Source organism: Aethina tumida, chromosome 4 (genome assembly GCF_024364675.1).
Source record: "Aethina tumida isolate Nest 87 chromosome 4, icAetTumi1.1, whole genome shotgun sequence".
Classification (NCBI taxonomy): Eukaryota; Metazoa; Arthropoda; class Insecta; order Coleoptera; family Nitidulidae; genus Aethina; species Aethina tumida.
In genome coordinates this window covers 8978490-8995709 of record NC_065438.1, presented here as the reverse complement: position 1 = coordinate 8995709, position 17220 = coordinate 8978490, and the positions used below count along the sequence as shown (strand labels likewise).

General features: G+C 31.1%; 1 protein-coding gene across 1 annotated transcript in view; it reads left to right on the top strand.

Moving 5' to 3' along the window:
• Window positions 1-17220, top strand: part of LOC109596062 (laminin subunit alpha-1-like) — a 178550-nt gene that overhangs the window by 131749 nt on the left and 29581 nt on the right. The window lies entirely within an intron of this gene.

Genomic DNA, 17220 nt, shown 5'->3' with positions numbered 1-17220 from the left:
CAATGATGTTTTTAAAGCTTGATAAAATTTTAAAAATTTTTCATCAATATATAAAAAGTTTAATATTAATTAATATTTGATGTACTTTTATTATTAATATGTATTATTTTTGTTAAATTAAATAAAAAATAAAATATGTACATAAATGTATATAAAATGGTGATAATCATTTTTAATATTTTATATATATATATATATATATATATATATATATATATAATATTCCTATTAATTAACATTATTTTTAGTATACCAATTTTTTTCTTTCCATTTCATTAAATTTTCTTAAATATTAATAAATCAATAACGAGTATAATCTTCAATTTTGAAATACATTATAATAATAGAAAATGTATTTAAAAAATAATAATAAAATAAACATATAAGAGTTAAAAATACTTTTCTGAAAAATGTCCGATGATGTTTTTAAGTTTTTAGTAACTATTTGACAAATATTTTATTCATTTTTAAAATTTTTAGAATTTTAATCCTACAGTTATTAATAGGTTTAAAGTTTTTAATGTTGATACATGTAAAATTTTAAATTTATTAATATTTTGATGTATTTTAATTATTATTATTTGTTAAATTTTCTTCATCAATAAAAATTAAGAGTTATTTCATGCAAATATTAATTAATATTTTTATGTATTTTTATTATTATTATTAAAAAAATTTTCTTAAACAATAAAAAACAAAATATAAAAAATATTTAGAAAATGAATCATAATCCTTATTAATTAATCATAATCAATTATTTATCTTTTTATAGTTATTTTAAGAGAAATAAACTTTTATAAGTAATAAAGTGAAACATTTTTGAAAGTTTACTATAATAATTTAGGTATTTTTCTATTAAATAAAATTATTTTTAATGTATATATATATATATGATAGATTAGCGACTGTTAATCTGTCTTTTTAGTTTGATTAAAACACTAAATTCACAATAATACGCTTTATTACAACAAACGTAGTTTAACCCTCGACATCTAAAGCTTGACTGTCTGGTTCTTTCTTAAGAACTGCCCCGAATATTAAATGTAAACAAATACTTCAGATTTGCTTATAAAACAAAACTAGTCTAAATAGATGTGAGCACGTCGCATCGGTCCATCGGTGAAGGTGATGACGTAAGCTAACACGGCCTTCCTGACATGTGGGGCGTCCTCGCACCTTCCGCAGTTTTGCAAAGATTCACCTGACACCGGTAATCTGTAAACATTATAACAGCAGTACAAGCTCAAAATATATTCGAAGAACTAAGTCTAAACCTTATTTCATTTAACAAAATAGACTGTTATGCGGCACAGTTAACAATCACTAGAAGCTCAGAGGCGGCTCAACCATCAACAGGTCTGTTACACCCATGACTCTCAAGTGCTATCAAAAGATACCATATTCTAGCCAGGAGCTCAGAGGCGGTTCAACCACTACCAGGTCTATTACCCGCTTGTCTCACAGACCCAGAACACAACAATCTAAGCCTGCAGAGCAGGGACCTTAAAAATAGCCTGCCGAGCAGGGACCTTTAAACATAGCCTGCAAAGTAGGGACCTTAAACATAGCCTGCAAAGTAGGGACCTCAAACATAGCCTGCGACGCAGGGACCTTAAAAATAGCCTGCCGAGCAGGGACCTTAATCATAGCCTACTAAGCAGGGACCTTTACACATAGCCTGATACACAGGGACCTTAAACAGCCTACTAAGCAGGGACCTTTACACACATTCACACATCAATCTTATTAAATAAATCTATATCCATCATACCTTATAGAATTTCTGTATCTGGCCAGGTTCGTAACTGTTCATGCGCTGCTGTTGTAGTTCTACCTCGGCTGCCAATCCTTCGGAGTGCGTACCTCTCATTAGGTAAACAATGCGTTACCTCAAAGGGTCCGTGATACTTTGGTTTCAATTTTCCTCCATTCGACAGCTGACTATTTTCAATAACAACTTTATCACCAACAGCGTATGGTATTGCCGGCACTCTTTTCTTATTAAAGTTTGTAATTGTTCTACTGGTTACTTCGCACACGCGACTGTGAGCTTGTTGTCTAAGTATTTCAGCGTCCACATCACTTGTCTGTATTGGCACACCATTTAACAGTTCGTTAGTTGCTCTCAGACGTCGATTTTCACCAAACATTAATATCCACGGCGCGAATCCTGTCGATTTGTTCACAGTTACATTAAAATCGTCCTCAATATCAGGTAGCACTTTTGTCCATTTATTTTCGTCTTTTTCATTCAACACAGCACGCATCGCATTAAACAAACTTCTCATAACGCGTTCCACTTGTCCATTACCTCTAGGAACTCCTGTTGCAATTAGGTGTAGCTCAACAGAGTTATCATTGAGAAATTCTCGAAATTTACTCGCTACAAATGCTGTTCCCCGATCAGCTATTATTCGTTTTGGTCGACCCAATTCCATAAATAATGCATCTAATGCCTTTATAGTACATTCGGCATTTTTTTGTCTAATAGGACAAAATCGCACAAATTTAGTAAAAGCGTCTATAACCACTAAAATTTGAGTGCATTTATTAGATTTGACCAAAGGTCCGGCATGGTCAATATGCCACGTATCCATTTTACTTGAAGGTTTCGTTTTCTGTTGACACAATCCACTCCGTTTTCCAGTAAAAGATTTACCCAACACACACGATCTACAATTTGCAACATATTTGCGTACTGTTTTACCCATGCGTGGCCATATTAAGTCCTCACGTAATTTCATTAACATTTTATCAGCACCAATATGAGACGAGTTATCATGATACAGTTTCATTATCTCTAGTCGAGCTGCTACAGGTACAAAACAACGTTCGCGACCATCATTTGAACATTGTAAAAACACTAAATTGTCTTTCACTATATATCCCGTCTCATGATGCGTTTTGTTTATTATTGTCTGACAAAACACATCCTCTGATTGATATTCACAAATTGTCTTTGGTTTGTTAGCAATAATTCGTGCTGCTAAAATTCGTTTTGTCGGAGATGCTGTATTTCGACTTAAATAGTCGACATGTGCCATTTTATGTCCTGGTCTATATTCTATATCAAAATTAAAGTCCTGCAATTTTATCCACCATCTTGCAACGCGGGGGTGTAGTTCCTTTTTGAGTGCTGTAGCCCTTACTGAATTACAGTCTGTATAGATTGTAAACTTTATACCATACAGATATGTGCGAAAATACTGAGTGGCTTCCACTATCGCTAGAGTTTCCAAATCATAAGAATGATATCGCGATTCACAATCAGTTGTACGCCTAGAGTAATACGCCACTGGATGAAGCACATTATTTAAGTCTTTTTGCATAAGTATGGCACCCAATCCAAGCGAACTCGCGTCTGTATGTAGTTCGGTAGTCAGTTCCGGATCAAAAATGTTCAAAATCGGATAAGAAGTCAATCGTTTCACTAAATCCAATCGCACATTTTCACATTCACTTGTCCACTCAAAAGTTTTTCCCTTACGTAACAGTGCAGATATCGGTGCTGTCAAAGTTGCAAAGTTTTTCACGAAACGTCTAAAGTATCCAGCCAGTCCTAATAATTGACGAACACCTTTTACATCTTTAGGAGCTGATGTTTGAGCGAGCGCGTCAACTTTTCGCGAACTAGGTTTTACCGTACCGTTTTCGATCACAACACCCAAATATTCCACAGATGTTTGGAAAAAGTTACATTTTTTTATGTTTAAAACAAATCCGGCCTTCGAAAGGGCGTCAATGACCTTTCTTAAGTTCTTAAGACCTTCTTGAATGGTTCGAGAGGGGCACAACACATCATCAACGTAAACAAACGCAATATCGTCTTTAAGTGGTCCAAGGGCTTTATCGATGGCACTTTGATAACACGATGGGGAGTTTATAAAACCAAACGGCATTCGATTGTACTCGTAAAGTCCATCTGGTGTCACAAAAGCAGTTATATGTTTTGAATTCTCTTCTATTTCAACTTGGTGAAATCCCGATTTCATATCAAGAGTACAAAAATATACAGCTTTGGCAAGGGCGTCAATCTGATCTTGTATCCGTGGTAGAGGATAATTATTACGTAATACTTTTTTATTTACGTCACGATAATCTACACATAATCTTGTGTCTCCGTTTTTCTTTTTGACAAGGACTATTGGGCTTGCATAAGGAGATTCACTTTGTCGTATTATTCCACTCTCAATTTGTTCTTTTATTATTTGTTTCACTTGTAATCTTTCGCCATATGACAAATGACGGGGTTTATAGGCCACTGGCTGTAGATCACGTAATGTTATTCTTAACTTGTTTGTTGTTACTGCGGCCGGTGTTTGACTTATTCCATTTTGGATTATTGTTTTTATTTCCTTAATAACCCACTCGTCCAGTCCTGACAAATTTAAGTCATTTTCTTCAAACGCGTATATAGCACAAATTCGTTGCCTATCACTATGATCATATACAATGTCTACACTGTTTGCATTAAATTCAATTTTAATACCTGGTCGTTTTAAAACATCAAGTCCAATTAAAGCGTCAACATCACATCCCGGAATTGATCCATCTGGCACAATTAGAAAATCAATTTCTAATGTCATGGTTGGTGTACACATCACAACACTACTGCGACCCAGAGGCTTCATAACACAATTTCCTACACCAGACAGTATTTGGCAATCCGGTTGAATTTGCAAGTCTAAGGCTTTCGCTATTTTTTCGTGAAGTATTGAGACATCTGCACCTGTGTCTACTAAGTATGCTATTGAACTGATCATGGAATTGTTAGTAACCGTAGCTGATGGAAATGAACGGATAAAACGAGTGTTTTTTGCCAGGAGCACTCGTTTTGATGCCTCATGTCATTGTTTTTTACTATAGCATGTATCTTCTGAATGTCCATTCACTCCACAGATGTTACAAAACTTCTTATTTGCTGAGGTGTTGTTGCCAGACGAAAAATTTCTTTGATGTACTCCAGAAGGACCCGGCTGTACCTTTTCCGACATATTCTGTATTTTTTCCGCATTTTTGCAATCCACTGCTTTATGTCCATAGCGTTGACATCTTCTGCAGTTTCCTTGAAACGAACGCTGATCACGAAAGCTATACGGTCGTTTTCGTGACAATTCACGCTCTCGCACACCAGCGTTCAATTTATTCGCATCACAGGTAGCCAACAGTTTTAATAGTTCAGAATCACATGTAGGAGCTAGCAAGGAGATTCGATTTTTCACTTCTGTGTTTTGAATATCGTATTCAACAAGACTTAACACAACATTCCATGGAAAGTCTGAATAAAATCTTCTAATTGCTGTTAATTTGGCGTTACCGTATTCTACTAGTGAATCAAAACTTGAACTCTTAATTGCTAAACAATTTCTGATACGAGTAGCAGGAGTACCTAACTCAGGAAACGCAATTTCAAAATCTCGTCGAAAAGAAGCCCAATCTCTAATAATAGGTTTCCAATGTTGATAAAAGCGTGCTGCACGTCCTCGTAAAGCATGACCAGCTTTTAAAACAATAAGAGTATCGGATATTTCCAGCTCCTGTTGGATCCTAGTAACATCATCCATCCACTCAACCATAGTAAACGGTGTATCATCTGGGTCAAAACTTGCAAGTCGAAACTGCGCCGCCGCGGCACTTACACCTTCTGATACTGAAGCGGAAACAGGTTGCGTCTGCGCAGTCACCCTCAATGTTGCTTGAGTAGTTTGGGCGTTGGCCATTGTCGACAAAATTTCCATGATTTGTTTTTGGAAACTGTTGTTATTTTCTTGCTGCATTTTAAATAACAACGCCATATTATTGTCCGTCTCCGATACACTTTCGGTAATGTTCACAACGTTCGGACTCACTGCGCGGTCGCGTTTTTCACTATTGTCTGCCATTGTTCGTTCACAAAGAAACACAAAAAAAAAATTTATTTTTTTTTTTAGGTCCTTTCTTCCGGAAATAATTCACGAGAAGATATCCCACTTCTGATGATAGATTAGCGACTGTTAATCTGTCTTTTTAGTTTGATTAAAACACTAAATTCACAATAATACGCTTTATTACAACAAACGTAGTTTAACCCTCGACATCTAAAGCTTGACTGTCTGGTTCTTTCTTAAGAACTGCCCCGAATATTAAATGTAAACAAATACTTCAGATTTGCTTATAAAACAAAACTAGTCTAAATAGATGTGAGCACGTCGCATCGGTCCATCGGTGAAGGTGATGACGTAAGCTAACATATATATATATATATATATATATATATATATTGATTTCTAATTCATTAATTTTTTTTTAATTTAAATAATTTTTAAAATATTAAAAACTTTTCTTAGGAATATTAATATTTTTAATTTTTGTTGACACATGAAAAATTTAATTTTAATTAGTATTTTCATGTACTTTTATTATTATTACTTGTTCAATTTTCTTAATCAATAAAAAGTAAAATATATGTATACAAAATAGTGATTATTTTAAGGTTTTTACCATTTTCTAGTTAGGAAATCTATTTTAAAACAAGTAAACTTATGAAGGAAATAAAAATAAACGTTTTAGAAATTTTCATATTAATTTAAATAGTTTCCTATTAATTAACAGTATTTTTAATATATCAATTTTTTAGCTTTTCATTTGATTAAATTTTATTTATTTGATGTATTTTATTATTATTAATTGTTAAATTTTCTTAATAAATAAAAAATTTTAATACAAAAAAATTTTCTTATGTTAATTTAAATATTTTTTTATTAACTTTTTTGCTTTCCAGTTCATTAAATTTTCTTAAATAATAAGAAAATAATAACAAGTACAATCATTTTTTAATTTTGAAATACATACTTAATATTAGAAAATTAATATTAAAAGAAAATATAATATAATAAATATAAACATATTAGAATTAAAAATAATTTTTTGAAAAATTTCCAATTTTTTTAAATTTTTAAAATATTTGGCAAATATTTTATTAATTTTTATTTTTTTTTTTTAAATTTTATTCATACATTCAATTTTAGAAATTTTCTTATGCTAATTTAAATATTTTCCTCATAATTAACAGTATCTTTTTTCAATTTTGAAAAACTTTATAATACTAGGAAATGTACTGAAAATACTTTTCTGTTTCCAATCATGTTTGTAAGTTTTAAATTATTTAATGAATATTTTATTAATTTTTAGAATTTTTTCATAAAATTATTTATATTTTTAAAGTGTTAATACATGTAAAATTTAATGTTAATTGATATTTTGATGTATTTTTATTATTCGTTAAATGATCTTGATCAGTATAAAATAAAATATATATAAAATGGTCATAATTATTTTAAATTTTTTATCTTATAGTTAGGAAATTTATTTCTTCTACTAATTTAAATATTTTTCTCTTATTTAATTTTTCAAACATCAATTTTTTGTATTTCCCTTTCTTCAAATTCTCTTAAATACAAAATGAAGAACAGCTTTTTTATTTTTTAAATGGTTTAAAAACAAAAGTTTTTAGAAACAAAAATTTTAGAAATAAATTCCTGTTAATTTAAAAATATTTCTATTAATTAACATGATTTTAGACTATATCAGTTTTCCTTAATATGAATAATTTAATAATGAGGACCATCTTTTTTAATATTAAACATTTATAATATATTTTATAATATTACGAAATCTTTAAAAATACTTGAAAAATAACAGGGTAAAGTAAAAAACATAAAATATAGAAATTCGAAGTCCTCTAAATACATACAACAAAAAACAAAAAATTAACGCGTCGTTATTATTAAAAAGGTGTTGGTAAGAGTTGAAACATTTTAATGGTGTGCGCACACCGGAGAGCTGTCAAAGAACGCTCGCCTGGAACAGTTTTATACCGACATCGTTTTAAAATATGGACGATGCTGGAGCATTTATGTTCGCGCATGTATCCGTTTGACTTATTTATTTCCCCGCGACCACCAGGAAATTGTGGCCGCCGCCTGTTTTACAATCTTTTCCCGTTTTTCCCACTCTCCACTCTATGATATTTCTAACAGTTTTTCTATCTAAATTATAAGTAAGAAGTACTTGAGACGGAACAACTTCAACATGTTTGCCGGGATGCTTATCTGGTGGTTAATGGAACAACTCCACTACCACACATTTCAATTTTATTCGTTCGTCAACGTTGCTAAAATGTGCAAGTGATGATGCGATTCGCAGATGTATCAGGTGACTATCGGGGCAGGTAACAAAAAACTCTTCTCCCATTTCGATTTATTAATAGGTCCGGCTTTGTTTATTTACGTGCGGTGGGCGTTTTAATAAGTCCGGTCGGAAGAACGATGCCGCTTGTTGCAACGAGATAAAACTGTCGCGGACGCTAAATATACATAAAGTCCAGACACCTTCACTCATCCGTTTATTTTTGTTATACTATATGTATTATAAATAAATTAATTTTAAAATAGACAATTCTAGTTACATAAATTCAGTACACAATAATATAATATATAGTCGCCAATTATAAATATTATTCAAACAACAATTAAAATATAATTATTTTTATTTAGAATTTGAAATAATAAATTAAATGTTTCAAATTATATTAAGAAAAATACAAATATTTAAAATAATATAAAAAATTATAATAAGTAATATAAAAATAAATAAATAACTCTAAAATTAAAATTGTTTATAATTATATAATAAACTATTAAAACTAAAATTGCACACCTTTAATTAAATTCAATCAAAATATTATTTGAAACACTCCAATTATTCATTATATATCTAAATCAAAATAATTTCTATTTAAATAAATAAATAAATAAATAAATAAATAAACCTTTAAAAGAATAAATGTGAAATGTGGCTGGTCACAGAAATAGCACACTTTTCAAATATATATATTTGTTAAATTATTTATAGATTTATTGAAATATCGAAAATGGTTGTTTGAAATTAAGTTTCACGGCTTTTAACAACCACAATTCATCTAAATTTGATGCTTTTTGATGTTTTAATCGAAATTACATGTTGTACCATAAATTTTCAATTATATTTAAATCCGGACTTTATGTTGGCCAATCAGGAATTTGAACATTTTTAACTTTTGGCCAACTTTAAACAACTTTGGGTGCATGCTTCGTATCATTATCATGCATAAATTTCATATAATTGGTAAATTGTCGTTGGTAAACGGTTCTATTACATCACCCATGATGTGTATATACGAAACAGCACTAATAATTGTAAAGGTCCTTATACCATATCATACTTTTATTAGGAAGACTATGAATGTATTTTTTCTATTGAATATGGATTTATCAGTTCAAAGTACCCTTAGCCAAAATTCTGAAGGGTAATTAATACATTTTTGTGCAAACTTTTAGTCTTGTTCAAATATTTTTTTTTTGATACCAATGAATGATGAATATTTCTTTCATCTGACTTCTGAAAGTGATTTTTTTAAATAAAATATTATAAATCCTAGATAAAATTCTAACTATTAAGAGTATTGTTAAATATATACACAAAACGAAATACATTTGAATCTGAATCTAATTTAAAGTAATATATCCGAAATTTATCAGATGTGTAACAAAAAAGTGTAAAATATTGACATATATTTATTATACTAACGACAAAATTTGAAGTAAATCCTTTTATGACATCTTAGAAAATGTTTCTTTTTTTTTTAATTTTGGTGCCAGATCTCTGGCCTCCACTGTATATACAATATAAGTACAGTAAAACATTTGAATGTGCTATTTATTTCAAAGTATCCGACGTTTATAAGATATGTAACGAAAAAAGCAAAAAAAGTATAAAATATTGAAATATATATTTTTATACTGACAGCAAAATTTGAATTAAATCCTTTTGTGAAATATCTTAGAAAATGTTTCCTTTTTAATTTTTGTGCCATTTCTCTGGCCACCACTGTATATAAAATATAATTATTCGTGCAGTACTGTATAATAATTATGGTACCTGTATTATTTAATAAAATATTGGTTGTAGGATTAAAATTATAAATTAATTAATTAATTAATACATATTTATGCAGACTTTTAGTCTTGTTCCAATATTCTTTTTTGATACCAATGGTTTCTTTGCTGAAATATATCGTTGCAAATTTTGTTCATTCTCGACGTCTGATTGTTCTACTAGATACAGTGGCATTCAATTAATTCATTTTTTATTGCCTAGAAGGCAAGAAAAGATGTCGTTTATTGATTTTTCCAATTTGTATTTCAATGAATGGAGTTGTTTTTTTGTTAGGACATTTTCTTTTTGTATTTTTAATTGAGTGTATTGTTTTTTGTTAAGAAGCATTGTAAACCATTTTTTGGAAGCATAATAAATTTTTAACGATGTCAGTAATATTTGGATCTTGATGTTTTATTATTATTTACCTCTTCTTTTGAGTGCAATGATTCTTTCTTCTCATTGAAAGTGAATTTATCGAATAAAATAATATAAATCCTATTAAGAATAAAATCTTACTATTAAGAGTAATGTTAAATAGTGACACAAAAATATATTTGTATGTGGTATTAACCAACCAAATCAGACTATTAAAGTATATGTGAAAAAAGGTATAGAAGATTAAAATATATTTTATATACAGACTGAAATTTGAATTCGATCCTTCTATGAAATATCTTACAAAATATTTCATTTCAAATTTTGTGCTACTTTTCTGGACACCACTATTTTAAGAGGTATTTAATCCAGTGGTGTAGTTAGATTTACTATAAAAATTTTGCTAGTGTGATTTCTTCAATTTTCACCCCTATATTATATTGGTAGGAACTAAGAATAAATTCTAACTATTAAAAGTATTTTGTTAAAACGTACACTAAACGAAAATATATTTGAATGTGCTATTTATTTCAAAGTAATATATTCGACGTTTATATACAAAATATAATAAATCTGGTAGTACTGTATATTAATTACAGTAAATGCAATATTTAATAAAAATTGGTTATAGGATTATGAATATAAAAAATGTTAAAAAAAAACAACAATGATGAAAGGAAAAAATATATTAACTCAACAATTAACGTTAAATGCTCAAGAAATGGTGTTAAAACAACAATTAAAATATAAGTTATGGTTATTTTTGTAGTACTTCATAATTATGGTGCCCGTAACATTTAATAACGAAAACCCTTGAAGTGGTAAATTGGAGGATTGAAAAACTGTTCCTCGTTATCACGTGAGAAACTAAATTGTGAACCATCAATCGATGTTGCAGCTCGGATATAATTGGACATCAAAGTACGTTTGCGAAGGCACTTTATTACACGAGCCAATTAAACCTACATATTCGTACAGTTATTGGATGGATACATATTGGAAATGAACCAATCATTTATTTTTCCATTGAATCCATATTCACAATTTAAATTTGTGTCGCCTTTTGCAAGTTGTTTTTATTTTTGTGAAATTCACGGTTCTCACCATCGATCAGTCGTATCAGCAACAGCATCCATCATCATCGAACACGAGCGTCTGACTAGGGCGACGAAAGTGGGCGTAGTTCCATTCATTCGGTTTTATGGTTCACCTGTACAATGTTTCGCAACAAATGAGCATTAATTCTGTCTTTTTAATGCGTCGACACCTACCGCCAATCACAACGGTAACGCGGCTTATAATTAAATCCACACCGAAGACCGACTCTAATTGATTTATATTTCTGTATCATTTTTTTTTTGTGAAACGGTGTTAGTTTTTATTAAATTTTCAATGACTCAACTGATTAAGTTCAGCTTTCAATCTTGTGTCAACTAATTAAACAAAACGAAAAAAGCTCTATTTGAATCTGAATGGAAAGAATAAAAACAAGTTTATCTCGTTCGCTGTGATAAAACAAAGTGGTATTCTGTAATTAAATTACCTTCATAAATGTCTTATAATACGTGGATCCCTTAAAAGTGAACATTAGCATTCAGAGTGGCCTGAGAGGGAATTTGCATGAGAATATGCACGTGTCAAGTTGGGAGCGGGTCTGTTTATTAAGAAATTGAAATTAAACAAAGCAATTTGAAACGGTGGAAAGGCCGAGGAGGACATAAATCTAATTCAAAAACGTACGAGAATGTAACTTTGTCATTACGGCGGAGTTAATTACGCCAGATGAAAAAGAAACCAATAAATCTGCTCATAATTGGTATGCTGGTCCTGGAGACTCTTTCATTATCAACTCGATTACCACGATACGAACTTAATAAATACTTAGTATGCAGATGGCGCGTTATTAATATTAAAAAAAATTATAATTTCCCGGCCGTACCGACAAATAAAGTCACACGAGTGCGTTTAGAAAACGCATTCGGATCCAATTGGACGATTATAATCTCGGCCTCGGCTCGTTTCATTAGAGGGCTCCTTCTAACCCACGACCTGACCTTTCATAAATAACGGCGAGATGATTTATAAAAAGGCTCTGTTAAACGGTACCATCAAATCAAGATTGTCATTGAACAATAAATTTTGGAAAACAATAGGACGAAAGTGTTTATTGTCGTGGACGAACACGCTAGTTTCCATTGTCGATGGGTTTGGTGTCAGATTTTTACTTTAAGATTGTGTGGTAAAAAGGTTTCGCTGCGGAAATGTTTAATTAAATCTTACGCAATTATTGCTGTCATTGTTTATGGCCTCTCGAAAAGGAGTGTGAATTGTTGTTATGTGAGAAAATGTTTACTGCCCTGTTCAAAGTTAGTTTTTCATTTTTCCTCTTCCTTGTTTTTAACTTATATAAAGTATGAAATGATCATTGATCATTGATCATTGTTTGGCTAGCATGAGTGGCTAGAATCATCGGAGCACTGATCTGGTTCGTGTTTTGTGACAATTTATGTAACTGTTTGTTTGTAAGTTTGAGAAATTTCATTCTACTCAGTGGAATTTATTAAGGTTTAGGTTTTCTTCTTTTCTGTTGAAATTAATTTTGTATTTGTAGAACTCTACTTTCCTGTCTAACCATTCTAGGGTGATATACACTTGCATAGATTAAGTTGGAATTTAATGTTGTGATTTCCAACTAACAGTGAGTATTCATATCTATTGGAGATTTGTTTATGTAGATACACCAACCTTCTAATAAAGAAATTGTCAATATCAATGGATTTGTTAAGACAATTCCCTTCCACCTCGCTTATATAGTCTAGAGAAGCCTAGAGTACATAAGGATAATGTACCACTTCGACCCATCGTTTGTACTCATGGGACACCAACATATAACTCAGCTAAGTATCTTATCAGATTGTTACAACCTCATGTTGGAAACACCTCAACATTTATTAAAGATTCCACTCATTTTATTGAGACATTGAAAGGATTTCATCTTGATGTAGATGATAGACTGGACAGTTTCGACGTATTATTACTATTCACTAAAGTTCTTGTCAATGAATCCTTAAACATGATATCAGAAATATTCCCTCAAGATATAATGGAACTTTTTCGTACGTGCCTTACTGAAAGCTATTTCGTTTGGAACAACAAATTCTACAATCAGACTGAAGGATTAGCAATGGGCAGACCTCTTAGTATAATGAATGCCAATTTCTTTATGGAAAAGTTTGAACAAAAAGCAATTGAGACTTTCAAACACACACCTCCTGTTTGGTATCGTTATGTGGATGATACTCTCGTGAGATGAAAACATGGACAAGAGAAACTAGATCCGTTTCTAAAACACCTAAACTATCAACATAACAATATCAAATTCACAATGGAATTGGAGAAGGAGAACCAAATACCTTTTTTGGATGTCCTAGTAAAAGGAGTGGGTGAACATTTAGACCATACAGTATACCGAAAACCTACTCACACAGATTGGTATCTACATAAACTATCTAACCATCATCCTAGTCAAAAATAAGGGGTCATCAAAACACTAATCGAATGAGCCAAAAGAATATATGCCACACACAAGCTCGCTGAAGATAAAGAACACTTAGAAAAAAGACTACAGACCAACGGAGTGCTCAGAAATAAGACGTGTAATGAGATCTCATACTAATAATAAAGATCCACCTAGTGAGCCCACGATTGGTAAAGCTTTTCTCCCATATATATCTAAAGTTATTGATAAAATTGGAAAAATCTTATTAAATATAAGATCCACACTGTTTTTATACCAACAGGGAAGATTCAACACAATCTCAGATCTGTCAAAGATAGGAGAGACTATCAAAGAGCTTCTGGGATATACTTCATATCATGCTCTTGCGAAAAAGTATACATCGACACTACAGAACATTCAATAGGGACTAGGATTAAGGAACACAAACAAAACTGCAAACTTGGACAATCAGACAAGTCCGCTGTAGCTGAACGTGCACTGTTAGATGGAAATCATAAGATAAAATTCCATACACAATTGCTTGGTTATCACAACAGAATGATTAGAGAAGCAAAACACGGAAACAACTTCAACAGAAAAGAAGAAGCATTGAAGCTTGATAAAATATGGACACCAGTGCTCAAAAACACCAGCACTAACTAAGCTGATAAGAACGACCAACGAACAGAACGAAATTTCTCGACCATCAATTGGTTAATTTGACATTTAGTTGTCCATTAGATGTCAAAGAGACACGAACCAAATCAGACCTCTGAAGATGCTAACCATTAGAGCTAGCAAAACGTCAGGAAATAATTCCAACAAACGTAGACCTATAAACCCAAACAAATATACTATGTACTTAAATAAAAAAATTTATTTACACAATTATAGGTGATGTGGTACTTTCTTGGAACAGTGAAGTGAGATTTTGCCAATTCTATCGGTGACTTTTGATATGTATGGGAGAAAAGCTTTTACACTCGTGGGCTCACTAGGTGGTTCTTCCTTATTAGTACCATGTCTCATTGTCCGTTTTATTTCTAAGCGCTTGTAACTGTTGACCTGCAGTATTTTTTGTAAGTGATCTAGTTCTTTAGCGACGTGGTGTGTGGCACATTACTTCTTGGTTGGAAAAAAGTATAATTAATTGAATTATAATTATAATTACGGTCATTTAATAGTTTAAAATGCTGGTCCATTTCTCCCCAAAATTATGTCGATACACGAAACTTCTTATTCTTCAGGGTCTTCAAACCACCAAAACGTAGGCGATTCCCGTGCGCCTCGTTAGCTAGAAACAGAATTCCATCCGCCGCGTCCAACAGTGATTGACGTGGAGATTTCTTCGAGATTTAATTGGTGCGTGGCGTATTGTCGAATCGCACGTGTTTTTCGTCTCGCAATTCATCATGTCGACCCCGGTCGGCCTCCTCTGTCAGCGTCCACGGTACGAAGATCTTGTGTGGATTACCAGAATCGGCGCGCGGATGGCTGACAGTTCAATGATACACGCGATATGTCCCATTTGGCGGCTTTTGCGACCTGGGAATCCTGCGAGAATAATTCAATTGGTGTCGACTGGTTCTTTTTTTATTTTTTTGATTTTGACGCGGACCGTTATGGTGCGGACAATCGGGCTTTGTGATGCTAATGGGAATGTCATCTTTGTTATTCAACTAGGATGTACATGCTTTGTTACGGGCTTTTTGGGCGCCACAGTTGAGACAAACTATCTCAATTTGCTATTTGTTAACATACAGTGTGTCCCCTTCGAAAGTTATTTGGTGTAAAACTAAAACCTACATGAAAATTGAACAAATCGTACTAAAAATTTTGCCAACACTACTTGAGTAAGCATAGGTCTTAATAGCAATGGTTTCTTTACTGAAATATATCGTTACAAGTTTTCTTCATTCTGTCGACTTCTGATTGTTTTACTAGATACAGTGGCATTGTATGACTCAATGAATTCATTTTTTATTTGCCTAGAAGACAAGAAAAGATATCATTTATTGATTTTTCCAATTTGTCTGTCAATGAAAGGAGTTGTTTTTTTATTAGAACATTTTCTCACTGTATTTTCAATTGAGTTTGTTTTTAGCGATGTCAATAATATTTGGATCTTGATGTTTTATTATTATTTTTTTGTTAAGAAGCATTGTAAATCACTTTTTGGAAGCTTCTTAAGTTTTTAGGGATGTCAGTAATATTTGGATCTTGATGTTTTATTATTATTTACCTCTTCTCTTTAGTGCAATGTTCCTTTCTTCTCACTAAAAGTGAATTTACTCAATAAAATAATATAAATCCTAGTAAGAATAAAATCTTACCATTAAGAGTAATGTTAAATAGTGACACAAAAATATATTTAAATGTGATATTTCTTAAGCCAACTAAATCAGACAATTAAATTATGTGTGAAAAAAAGTATAGAAGATTAAAATATATTTTATATACAGACTGAACAAAATTTGAATTCGATCCTTCTATGAAATATCTTACAAAATATTTCTTTCAAATTTTGTGCTACTTTTTTGGACACCACTATATCTATTTTAAGAAGTGCTTAATCCAGTGGCGTAGTTAGATTTACTATAAAAATTTTGCTAGTAGGATCTCTTCAATTTTCATACCTATATTATAAATCCTACTAAGAATAAGTTCTAACTATTAAGATTATTCTGTTAAATACGTACATTAACGAAAATACATTTGAATATGGTATTTATTTCCGACGTTTATAAGATGTGTAACAAAAAAACAAAAAAAGTATAAAATATTGAAATATATTTTTTATACTGACAACAAAATTTGAATTAAATCCTTTCATGAAATATATTAGAAAATGTTTCCTTTTTAATTTTTGTGCCATTTCTCTGGCCACCACTGTATATGAAATATAATTATTCCTGCAGTACTGTATAATAATTATGGTACTTCTATTATTTAATAAAATATTGGTTGTAGGATTAAAAATATAAATTAATTAATTAATCTTTATGCAGACTTTTAGTCTTGTTCCAATATTCTCTTTTGATGCCAATGGTTTCTTTGCTGAAATATATCGTTTTGTTCATTATGTCGACGTCTGATTGTTCTACTAGATACAGTGGCATTGTATGACTCAATTAATTTATTTTTATTTGCCTAGAAGACAAGAAAAGATGTTGTTTATTGATTTTTCCAATTTGTCTGTCAATTAAAGGAGTTTTTTTTGTTAAGACATTTTCTTATTATATTTTTAATTAAGTATATTATTTTTTTGTTAAGAAGCATCTTAAATTTTTAGCGATGTCAGTAATATTGGGATCTTGATGTTTTATTATTACCTCTTCTCTTCAGTGCAATGTTTCTTTTTCCTCACTGAAAGTGAATTTATTCAATAA